This window comes from Corylus avellana, chromosome ca9 (genome assembly GCF_901000735.1).
Source record: "Corylus avellana chromosome ca9, CavTom2PMs-1.0".
Lineage (NCBI taxonomy): Eukaryota > Viridiplantae > Streptophyta > Magnoliopsida > Fagales > Betulaceae > Corylus > Corylus avellana.
Window position 1 is genome coordinate 6072094 of NC_081549.1, and position 10905 is coordinate 6082998.

The 10905-nt window shown below is 35.6% G+C and overlaps 1 pseudogene; it reads left to right on the plus strand.

Annotated features, from left to right (window-relative positions):
• The first annotated feature begins 2921 nt into the window (after window positions 1-2921).
• LOC132162205 (protein argonaute 5-like) overlaps window positions 2922-10905 on the plus strand; it is a 14383-nt pseudogene continuing 6399 nt past the window's right edge.

Consider the following 10905-nt stretch of genomic DNA (forward strand, 5'->3'; position numbering starts at 1 on the left):
TCATGTCTTATCTTTGGGTCTCTAAGGCTCTCATTGTCTTTCCCACTTGCAGTTTTTTTGCAGGGTCTAAATGTTGTTAAGCCACAGGATTAGGATTTTTTTGCCTCAATTATGTCCTTATTTAACCAAATGGTAAAAATTGTTTCTTTTTTTCTTTTATCAGTGTTCCCAAATTTTATCATAAATTCATTGACTAAAAAGGTTGTGTGTGATATGTATTTGGCTTTGAAGTGTTCATCCAAATCATACATAATGGATCTTATTGTAGTCGAGGCTCATGCGGCATAGAAGATTGTAGAATTTGACAGAGATTTGGGTAAAACAAAAATTATTTTAGAATGTGATGCTCTAGAAGTTGTATATGCGCTACGGAAGAAAAAATAATAATAGAGTTAGTATGGTAATTTGATTGATGATTTAAAGACTTCACTAAATAGCCTCCATTCATGGAGATAGATTGTAATTTGTATAAATTGTATGATTTTAATTAAAAAAAAAAAAAAATTATAGAAAGTGATCCTCCCCCTCAGCTGCTTAAATTATAGAAAGTGATAAAAATAAAATTTAAAATTTAAAATTTTAAAAAAAAATCATAAATCTGAGGTTCATTATCAGTACTCCACCCCAACATTAATTTTATTAAACAGTGTCTAGGCTGGGCCAACACCTTTGTCAAACACCACCTCGGTCTATGCTTTATTAGTCAATGTTCTAAATATCTTGAATAAGACTAACGTTTTAAGAAAGTATAATTCCTTTTCTGCTTTTTTGGTTATAATTTTTTGTTGACAATAATTTTTTCCCCCCTTAGATTAATAAGTTTCAACTGCAACAAACAGAGAAAAATATATATAAAAAAATAATCCAACAAAATAAAAAGATCTTAATATGAAAAAATAATAATAATAATGCATGATCATTATAAAGGAAATGCTACTAAAGAACCGTCCCCTTGCTTTAAGCCAACAAAGAAGGATGGATGTTTCATTGAACACTTCAATCATTTCCTTCTCATAACATTGCTTTACAAGATTAATTAAAGAAACAATGATGGCCTAGCCATTGTGGCTTAAAGCAACGAGTATAACTTTATTTTCTTTCATAATGTACATCACTGGGTACAATGAGAATCAGATACTTATTAGGGATTGGAGCTCGACGGTGATGGAGATGGCGGAGGAGCCAACAGAAAGGTGATGGTGGGTGCTTGGACGGAGCGGTGAAAAATGAGCTTTACAATAACAGTTTTGAATGACGTTGTAAAGTTATTGTATCCCGTGTAATACCTAATTAGATTTTCGTATCATACTTTTAGGAAGCTGTTTTTTTTAACTTAAAATGCAATAAAAACTCATTTCATATCAATTGATGGGATGTGTTTAATGTAACGTCTTATATCAGCTACTTAAAAAACCTAATTATCAACCCTTCAACATCCCCATAGGCGCCACTCAATTAGTCATAAAAACATGCTGCAATGGCTATCATTCTTCTCCCTTTGCTTTCAAACCTGCAGCCTATGAGTTTCGAGATTCATCATGAAGATCAGCAAAAGCAATAATATTGTTTTTATTGATCAGCCCCTCCACCATGGAGGGTTAACATGATCAGAGGAATTTTGCAGAAGAAGACAGCATCAACTTTTTATATCTACGCATGCATATCATTGCTTCAACATTGGATTATTAGGTAAACAAAAACTATCTTTTATTAAGAAATTCATCGGAATTGATGATCTACATATATATAAAAAGCAAAGAAAAATTATTGATTTGTGTGAGCAGATCATTCCAATCCATAAAAAGTGATTGGAACATGTTTCCTGGTGCATGTAATTGCACTTGACCTTTATTAATAGTCAAACAAGTAAAGGGGTAAAGGGTACACTACTAATGAAGTTGCTTTTCTTCCTAATCATTCCTTGTAAGTTGTAATCATGTGATTATGCATCAAGGAAAGATGTTGCTTGGATTTGGAAGTTTCATTGGGGGATAAAATTCACCAACATGCTTTAGAGGAGCTACTACTAGAATGAAGAATGGTAAAATAATAAAAATAAAATATAAAATAAGTATTTGTCTAAGATTGCGTTTGAGAAATAGAGCTTTAAAGTCAAAAAACTCTTCAAACGCAATTTCAAACATGCCTTAATTAATAAGAGAAGGGAAGCAAAGAGAGAGAAGAGACAAGGAGAAAGCTTGACTTTTGACTTTTTTTTTTTTTTTTTTTTTGGGGATGAAATGGATTTGGTGTGAAAAGGCCACAAAACAGGGTGTGGGCTCGGGTCTCAGAGACGTTGATGAATCTAATCAAGATCTTGTGTGGCAAGAGCAGGAAGCTGGGAATACTTCAGCTTGGCCAACGCTTCTTTCACTCATCTTTTATTTAGTTTAATGTATATAATAAAGCATGGAAATACAAGTAGTTTTGTTTACTTTATCGTATTCTAACATTTGTACTTGGGTTGGGCTACAACTGAGACATTATGGCCCAAAATTGTTGCACCATTCGGATTGGGCCTTTCGACCTGATGGGCCTGTACTATGTAGGCTGCTAGCAAAAAATAGGCCCTATTCTACAACTTGTAAGCCTTGATATAGTGAAAGATTTCACAACAAAAATATCAATTCTAAAAAATAAAATAATTATTTTTTTGTCTCTCTCTCTCACACACATATTACGTACACCTCCGTACGTAGAGAGTGGTAGACACATATCCACGGCCACACTGCCTGTCCATGATCTTGTCCGAGAGGTGCCACGCTGCCAGTATAACGTTAAAAAAAATTGTCAGTTCCTTAATGCCAAATGACCAAATTACCCCTCTCCTGAGGGTTTGAACTTTGAGGGTTTAGTCCACCCATTCTACCATTGCTCCTGCTGCTCACCAAAAAAGCTCTCAAACCCTCATCACCTTCTTATTCATCGTCTCTTGCAATCTCGGCCGTCCATCCATGAGGATCAGAAAACGGTGGTCTCCTCCTCTCTCGGTTTCACCACCCCCAGATGCTATATCTTCAACTCTTCAAGTTCAACCTCCCCACCGCAACTTCACAGCCCAGCTGGATCAACGCCGTCCAGTGCCACAGCTCGTCAAAGTCAGCCCTATCAACGGCTCAGATGCAAAAAAGACCGTTAGCCTGGATAGACGCGATTCCAACCAGAACCAGGTACTACTGTAAATGTTTGTTCTTTTTTCTTTTTTCTACACTGCAACTACTCTTGCGTGTTCATGGCTTATTAATTACCGTTTTGTTAATCCCTTTGCACGTACGGTGTCGTTTATAGGAACCACGAACAGGTGCAAGTTCCGTTTCTTCGTCCTTTTCTCATTCTCCTGGTACGTACACATTTATAATATTATTATTATATATTTGATTTTCTGATGCATTGAAAGTACAGGGGATGAGGAAGAGAAGGAAGAAAGGTGCAGGCGGTCAAATGGGAAGAAATGGAGGTGTTGGCGACGCCCTCTTGAGGGTTTTTCTCAGTGCAAGTATCACTTGGATCAGGCGAGGCTGAGGAAGAACAGGTACATTTCTAATATTGGAAGCCGGAATATTATTAATCATTGTAAGCCTAAGAAGGTCGAGATAATTAGCTCCTACTTTGAAGATGATGATGATGATGATGATGATTATCGTAAGAAGAAGAAGAAGATGGTTGGTTTTGTGAAGGCTCGGTCAATAAGCAGTATACTATCCCGGACACTTCCATTCCGGCCGGCGACTCTTTAGTTCGACATGGTATTATGGAAAATATGGCAATATAGTTATATTAATATGTGCTTTTTATTTACCTTACTTAGTTGAAATGAAAATTTTCTTTGGTGTTGATCGATGTTATTTGTCATTAAAGTTGTTCTAACCGTTTTTATCAATTTAGATTGAATTTTTTCGTTGATATATATCATAGCTATGCCAAGGATTTGGGGTATTATTATAACATATTGTCACGTCAAATTTAAAACTTGACAACATTAGCTAGTAAAGAGGAAAGAAGTACCAATGAGGAAGCGCAGAGGGATAAAGAGGATTAAAATTCATAATAATTAGCTCTCCAAAGTATATATTAAGTAAATTGGGTAGTTATTGTGAGAGAATCCTATAAAATTTATGTGTCCATAAACATATTTTACAAAAAAAATTTTACAAACTAACGTAGCACAATATAATTGAAAATAAAATAAATTCAAATTTTGAGAAGTTAAGAGGTGGGTAATTCATCTCACATCACTAACTAATTTCATTATTAATATCTTTATCTGGGCATAACATATGCTAAATAAAATACCTAAAAAATTCAGAATTGATAAATATGGGCACGTTAAAAAAGAGAAGTCATGAGATAGTAAGTAAATTCAAAAAAGTACAGTCAGATAAAAATACGTCCATAAAAATATGTATTTTATTCATTACTTTCTCCCAAGCACATCCAGCTATTGGGGACTAAAAGAAAAGAAGAGAAAAGCCTGAGATAGATTTGTCATTTACAGGGGCCATAGTACAAAACTTGATATTTTCTTGAAGGGCTTTCAAAATTCTTGGGGTTGCCATGTAGATCTCTTTTTAAGACTTCTACTAAAAAAAGACCAAGGAAAATAACAAAAAGAAAAAAGAAGAAAAGGAGAAGAACACTTGAATACAACTTCTCACATCGTAATTATAATAAGGGTTAAATACTAAATATTCTCTGGGCTTTCATTGCTTTATTTTTTCCTCCTTAGGGTTTGATTTTTATTACATGAGGTTCCTGTGGTTTTGATAATAGACCAAATTAGCCCTTCTGTCAGTTGACCGTTAGTTGACTTAACGAAAATCCATGCAGACCAATCAAATGTTGACACGTGGCACTTACATTATTTTTTTTAAAAAAAAAGTATTTAAAAAAAAAACAAAAAAAAAAAGGAAAAAAAAAATGGGGGTGGCTCCTGGCCATTCGAGCGACCCCCTTTGGCCATGGGGGTGGCCTGGCCACCCCCATCCGGCTAGATGGGCCACCCCCATGGCCAAAGGGGGTGACCGAGCCAGCCACCCCCAAATGGCCAAGAGCCACCCCCAATTTTTTTTAAAAAAAATTTAAAAAAAAAATTAAATTTTTTTTAAAGTAAGTGCCACATGTCAACATTTGATTGGTCCACGTGGATTTCCGTTAAGTCAACTAATGGTCAACTGACATAAGGACTAGTTTGGTCTATTATCAAACCCTAGGGAGAAAAAAATAAAGCAATGAAATCCCGAGAGGGTATTTAGTATTTAACCCTTATAATAATGTAGATCTCTTTCCAAGACTTCTACTGTAAAACGATTTGCACGGACATTGGTTTTAGTTCCAAAGGTTCTATACCTGGGCATATATATAACCGCAATCCCAAATGGCCCTAAGACTAACAGCAATTAAGGGCAGGCAAATTCAATTTCATAAACTTAGTATTGTATTTCTCAAAAAAATATTGAGCAATTGACATTTATGTTTGTTTGCCATCATGAGTAAACCTATAGGAACAAAAGTTGGACAATAATCACTAAAAGACGAAGAAGAAGAAAAAAAAAAGAAAAAAAAAAAGATGAAAACACTAGAAAAATGCAGAGAGGAGACTCAGAGACACTAACAATATAAGATGGTAAGTGATATACTCATATAGGGGGAAGAGAGAGAAGAATAATAGTCACTCAACTTAACTCGTGAATTGGTTGTGTTATACTCTAGCTAGTGACTCTATGTTGTTACCGTGCACAATAATTGATAAACAATATAGAATCGAAAAGAGAGAGAGATTAAAAGAGAGAGTCGAAACACAGATTTAACGTGGTTCGGTAATTTGCCTACGTCCATAGAAAAGTAACTGTATTTTTACTCTTAATAATTTAGGGTTACATCATATGAGCCATCAATTCCAACACTATGTAACTTAAATACTCCTTATATTGAAGCTCAATTTTCACTCATGTTCGTGATTCTTCATTCTAGTAATCATAAAGCACCAAAATCATAGTTATAGTTAATTTGGATTAGGGCCATTGTACTTGCATCTTTCATTCAAAGTCATAATTAAATTATAAAGCACCAAATCTTATGGTAGCAAAAATAACCTTCAGATGATCTTCTTCAAAAAGATGTCGTGATACATCAAAATTAAAATGCTTTGCAATAAATTATGTAACAAAAATTGGTTCATAGAAAGCTGTATTTGATACATTTGTGATATGAGAATACAATGTCAAAAGCAAGATAATGTCAGTGTAGTTCTTATTGAAACAAGTTACTATACACGAATCCTTAAAAGAGAAGAGCGAAGAAATATCAATATGAAGGGAAAGTTGCTCCTGGGCTGGATGAAGAGGACTCTCTCCAGTAATCTACACCATTACCTAGCCCACCATGTTCGAACTTACGACCGAAAAGTGACATCCCCATAGCGGTGTAGATATAGTCGAACTTTGATCAAGTTAATACATGTAAGATAATAAGCGGATGTATATTTACTGCAACCTTATATATCTACGGGGCAATATTTGGGATCACCGACCCCGTGGCCGAAGACCTAAAGCTTGGTGATCCCAGCTGCCTTAAAATATTAGAAAGAAGAGGATAAGAACACTTGAGTACAACTACTTGAATAATAGTGATGTAGATCTTTTTTCAAGACTTCTACTCTATGTAAAAAAATTAAGGAAAAAAAAAAAAACAAACAAACAAAGAAAAAGAAAGAAAGAACATGAGAAAGAACACTTGAGTACAATTTCTCACATCATAGTAATGTAGATCTCTTTCCAAGATTTCAACTGCAAAACGATTTGCACGGACGCATCGAAGGAGGAGCAGTCTGAAAAGACAAAGCGATTCTATTTTTGCTAATTAAGTATTAGTTATATGGTTCGCAAATCCATCATTTGTGTGCATTATGGTGGGAGTACAGTTTTTTTTTTGGTCTTCACAGAATCATTTGTCGATACATGATATGTTTTGTTGTTCTAATTTAAATTGCTACAGGTTTCCATCATAACTATGATTACTTCAATGGAAGTCAGCAGATATATAATAAAGAAGCTAGTAGACTTGTACAAAGAGTCAGAATTGGGTAAGCTAAGTCATGCATATAATGGCCTGAAGAGACTCTATACGGCATGGCCATTGCCATTCGTGTCAAAGAATTTGATATCTTGATTGACGATGATTGTCCCTCCTAATCTAGTTTAGTGAGGTATTTATCTCTTTGGAATGTATATGTCTGTCCTTTTGGATTGTGTATGTCTGTTCAAGTTTATTTTTTCATTTTTCATTTTTCATTTTATCTGCGTAGGTTTTTTTATTGGCTAAATTCGGTGATCAAAATGGACGTTTCAAGAGCCAAATTTCATATTCAAGCAAGGCCGTTTGGATACTCCATGAAATCAGTTTTCTTGAGAGTGTCGTCTGCAAGCCGTCAGGACGCACCACATCAAAAGATCCAAATATGTGATTAGGACCCGAGTTTTGCCCTAGCACCGTCCAGACGACCATTGTCTCCGTCTAGACAGCCGTGTGAAAAACCGTGCTTTGGCCGTGTTTTACTTGCTCTGTCCGGATGGCCCTTGTCTCCATTCAGACGCCGCGTACCTGTTACAGTTTTAAATGAATGTAAACTATGTCCTAGGTCTAGGGATGAATTGGCTATTATAAATACATTTTTATAGAGAGAGAGAGACGTATGAATTTTCACCAGAGAGTTCGTGAGAGACTGTGCTTAGAGAGAAGATTTGTTATGAGCCAAGCTGTTCCTCCTAGAGGATCTTGTTAGTTTTATTGTGTACTTCAATTGAAAAGTCTATCGGAAGGATTCGGTAAAGGAGAATCACGTTGAAGAAGATTGTGAGCGAGGAGACGAGTTGGAGGCTTGTCAATCTTAGAGAGCCAAAGACTTGCAAAGGGTTGTAAGTGTTCCCCGTGTCTGTAATCTTTGAACATCTTTTGATAGTGATTTCCTGGGTTTGACTGCCCCTGAGAGGTTTTACTTTTAAAATGTTTTCTAAAATGTTTCCTCTTCGTCACCAAAATATATGTGTCTGCCTGCTTTATTGCTTTCCATATTTTGATGCTTGAATTGTTTATTGCTTCATATTATTAATTCCGCATAAACTGTGATAAACAAGTTTTTAGAGTAGATATACGTTTTTCAATCTGAATGCAACTTTTCTTCCCCCATTGTGCAAAAAAGAAATTAAGTTCGAAGTGACTATCAACTTCGCTTCTAAGCCCAACATTCATAATCTTCAACAATATTTGAGCAGTAGGCAGCTGGATTGTCCAAGAGAAACCATACGAGTTTTTAATGTGGTTCTTAGGGCGGCACTATTAGACAAGTAATTTACTTTTACCCTCTTAGAATTGTGTACATTTTTGTTATCATTTGACTCGTACTAGTCTTAGAATTGATATTTTAACTAAATATTTGTTGAGCCGAACGTGAGTGCTTAAAAGAACTTATAAATATACTTAATTAGTTAACTTTGTGATGTGCTTCAACAGTTCTCTTATGTGTATTAATTTCGTGAAAGTTCAACTATAGGTACACCGTTGTTGGGAGTTCATTTTTCTATCCTAAGTCCAGTGAGCTGGTTAATGGTGTAGATAACTGAAAAGGGCATCATCAGAGTCTTTGTCTATCCCAAATGGGACTTTCCCTTAATATTGGTATTTCTTTCCTCTTCTGTAGAGTAACTTTATTCTCTTGTCGCAGATGTGTCAGATGTGTCATCTTGGAATTTTTATTCTCATGTTGCAGATGTGTCATCTTGGGCTTGCTATGAACCAATTCTTGTGACCGACTTTGTTGCAAAACATTTTCATATTGATTTATCAATGCATTTGTCTAGTGAAGATCGTTTGAAGGTTGAAGCAGCACTGACAGGGGTCAAAGTAAAGTTGGCTCACAATGACTATTTAAGCTACAAAGTCATCGGGGTAACAACATAGCCAATTGGCAATTTATTGTGAGTACTTTGATTCTTTTCTCTCTTCCTTCCCCATATTTTTGGTATTTGTTTCTCTTTATTTTTTTCCCCTCTCTTTTGGTGATTATTGTCTAACTTTTGTCCCTATAGGTTTACTCATGATGTCCAGCAAACGGAAATGTCAGTTGTTCAATATTTTTCTCAAAAATATGGACATAAGGTTGAAAAATTGAATATGCTTGCCCTTGAAACTGGGACTAAAAACAAACCTCGTTATTTCCCTTTGGAGGTTGTCTTACTGCTGTAGACATTTTTTTCCCTTTATTTTGTGTCAGCAGTATGACAGCCTTTCAGACAGCCTTTCATCTATATTTTTGAAGGATTTTCTTTGTGTTACAGCTTTCTAAGATTACTCATGGACAGAGAGTATATAAGGGATTTGATAAAAGACTTACAGCAAGAAGTCAACCACCTCAAGAAAGGGAAAATACAATCAAGGTGGCATTTAGATGTTGTTAATTAAGTGATAAATTGTTCTTAGCTTGTTTGTATGAGTCCTAACTTCAACCAATATGGTTTCATTGAAATAAATTGAATGGAGACTTGCTTATGTCAATAATGTGGTAATGGATTGTTCTCTTTTGTACAAGATGGTTAGGCAACAAAATTTTGATGAGAAGCTTGTAACAGAAGAATTCAGAATTGAAGTGTCGAGAAAATAGTCATTGGTTGAAGTTAGAATTTTGCCATCTCCATCAGTAATTTTTCGGTCTCTGTTTGTTTGAGCTATTTAGGCAATCTTACGCTCAAATTTAATTTGTGACTTTCACTTTTGCAGCTTTTATATCATAATAATGAAAAGAAAGTACAAAGCATAGAACCTATAATGGGGAGGTGGAATATGACAAACAAGGTTGGTCTAATTTTGTAGTTGGTTGCTTGGTTTTGGCAAATTATGCGTGTCCCTTTTCACCTATCTACCAACAACTAGTAAATGTTTATTACAAGCCCCATTGAAATAACTAAGAATACTAGAGAATATAGGGATAAACTGAATATTGTATTTCTGTGTGTTTAGAACTGTATACAATGAGGCCTATTTATAGTTGAATAAGGCCAGATAAATTAGGAATTACAATCAAGGAATTAATGTACAATATTACAGAATAATATCAATGTATATACAGGGAAAATATATCAAATCAGCAATTATGGTGATTGTCAGCAATTATGGTGATTATCAGCAATTATGGTGATTATCAGAATATAATCAGAATATATTCTGATTATATTCTAACATCCCCCCTCAAACTCAAGGTGGTAATGTAGATGCCAACTTGAGTTTGGAAACAAGATCACGGAACCGTCCAGGTGGATGTGCTTTGGTGAACACATCGGCCAACTGATCAGCGGAAGCAATGGGACAGAGACGGAGGGTCCCCTGCAAAAGATGATGGCGCACAAAATGACAGTAGATCTCAATGTGTTTAGTACGTTCATGAAATACATCATTATGCGCAATTTGAATCGCACTTCGATTGTCACAAAAGATAGGAGAACTAGAGGTCTGAGAAACACCCATGTCATGTAAAAGCCAACAAAGCCAGAGAAGCTCGGAAGTGGTGTCGGCAAGAGCACGATACTCAGCTTCGGTGCTAGAGCGTGCAACAACTGATTGTTTCTTACTACGCCAAGAGATGAGAGAATCACCAAGTAAGAAACAATAACCCGTGGTGGAATGACGATCAGTGGGATCACCTGCCCAATCAGCATCTGAATATACATGTAAGTCTAATGATGAGTGAGAAGAGAAATGCAAACCATGAAACAAGGTGCCCTTCACATAGCGAAGGATGCGAAGAACAGCCGCATAATGAACCGAGCGTGGTGCTGTCATAAACTGACTAACAAGGTGGACTGCATAGGCAAGATCTGGTCGTGTCACAGTAAGATAGATGAGACTGCCAACTAA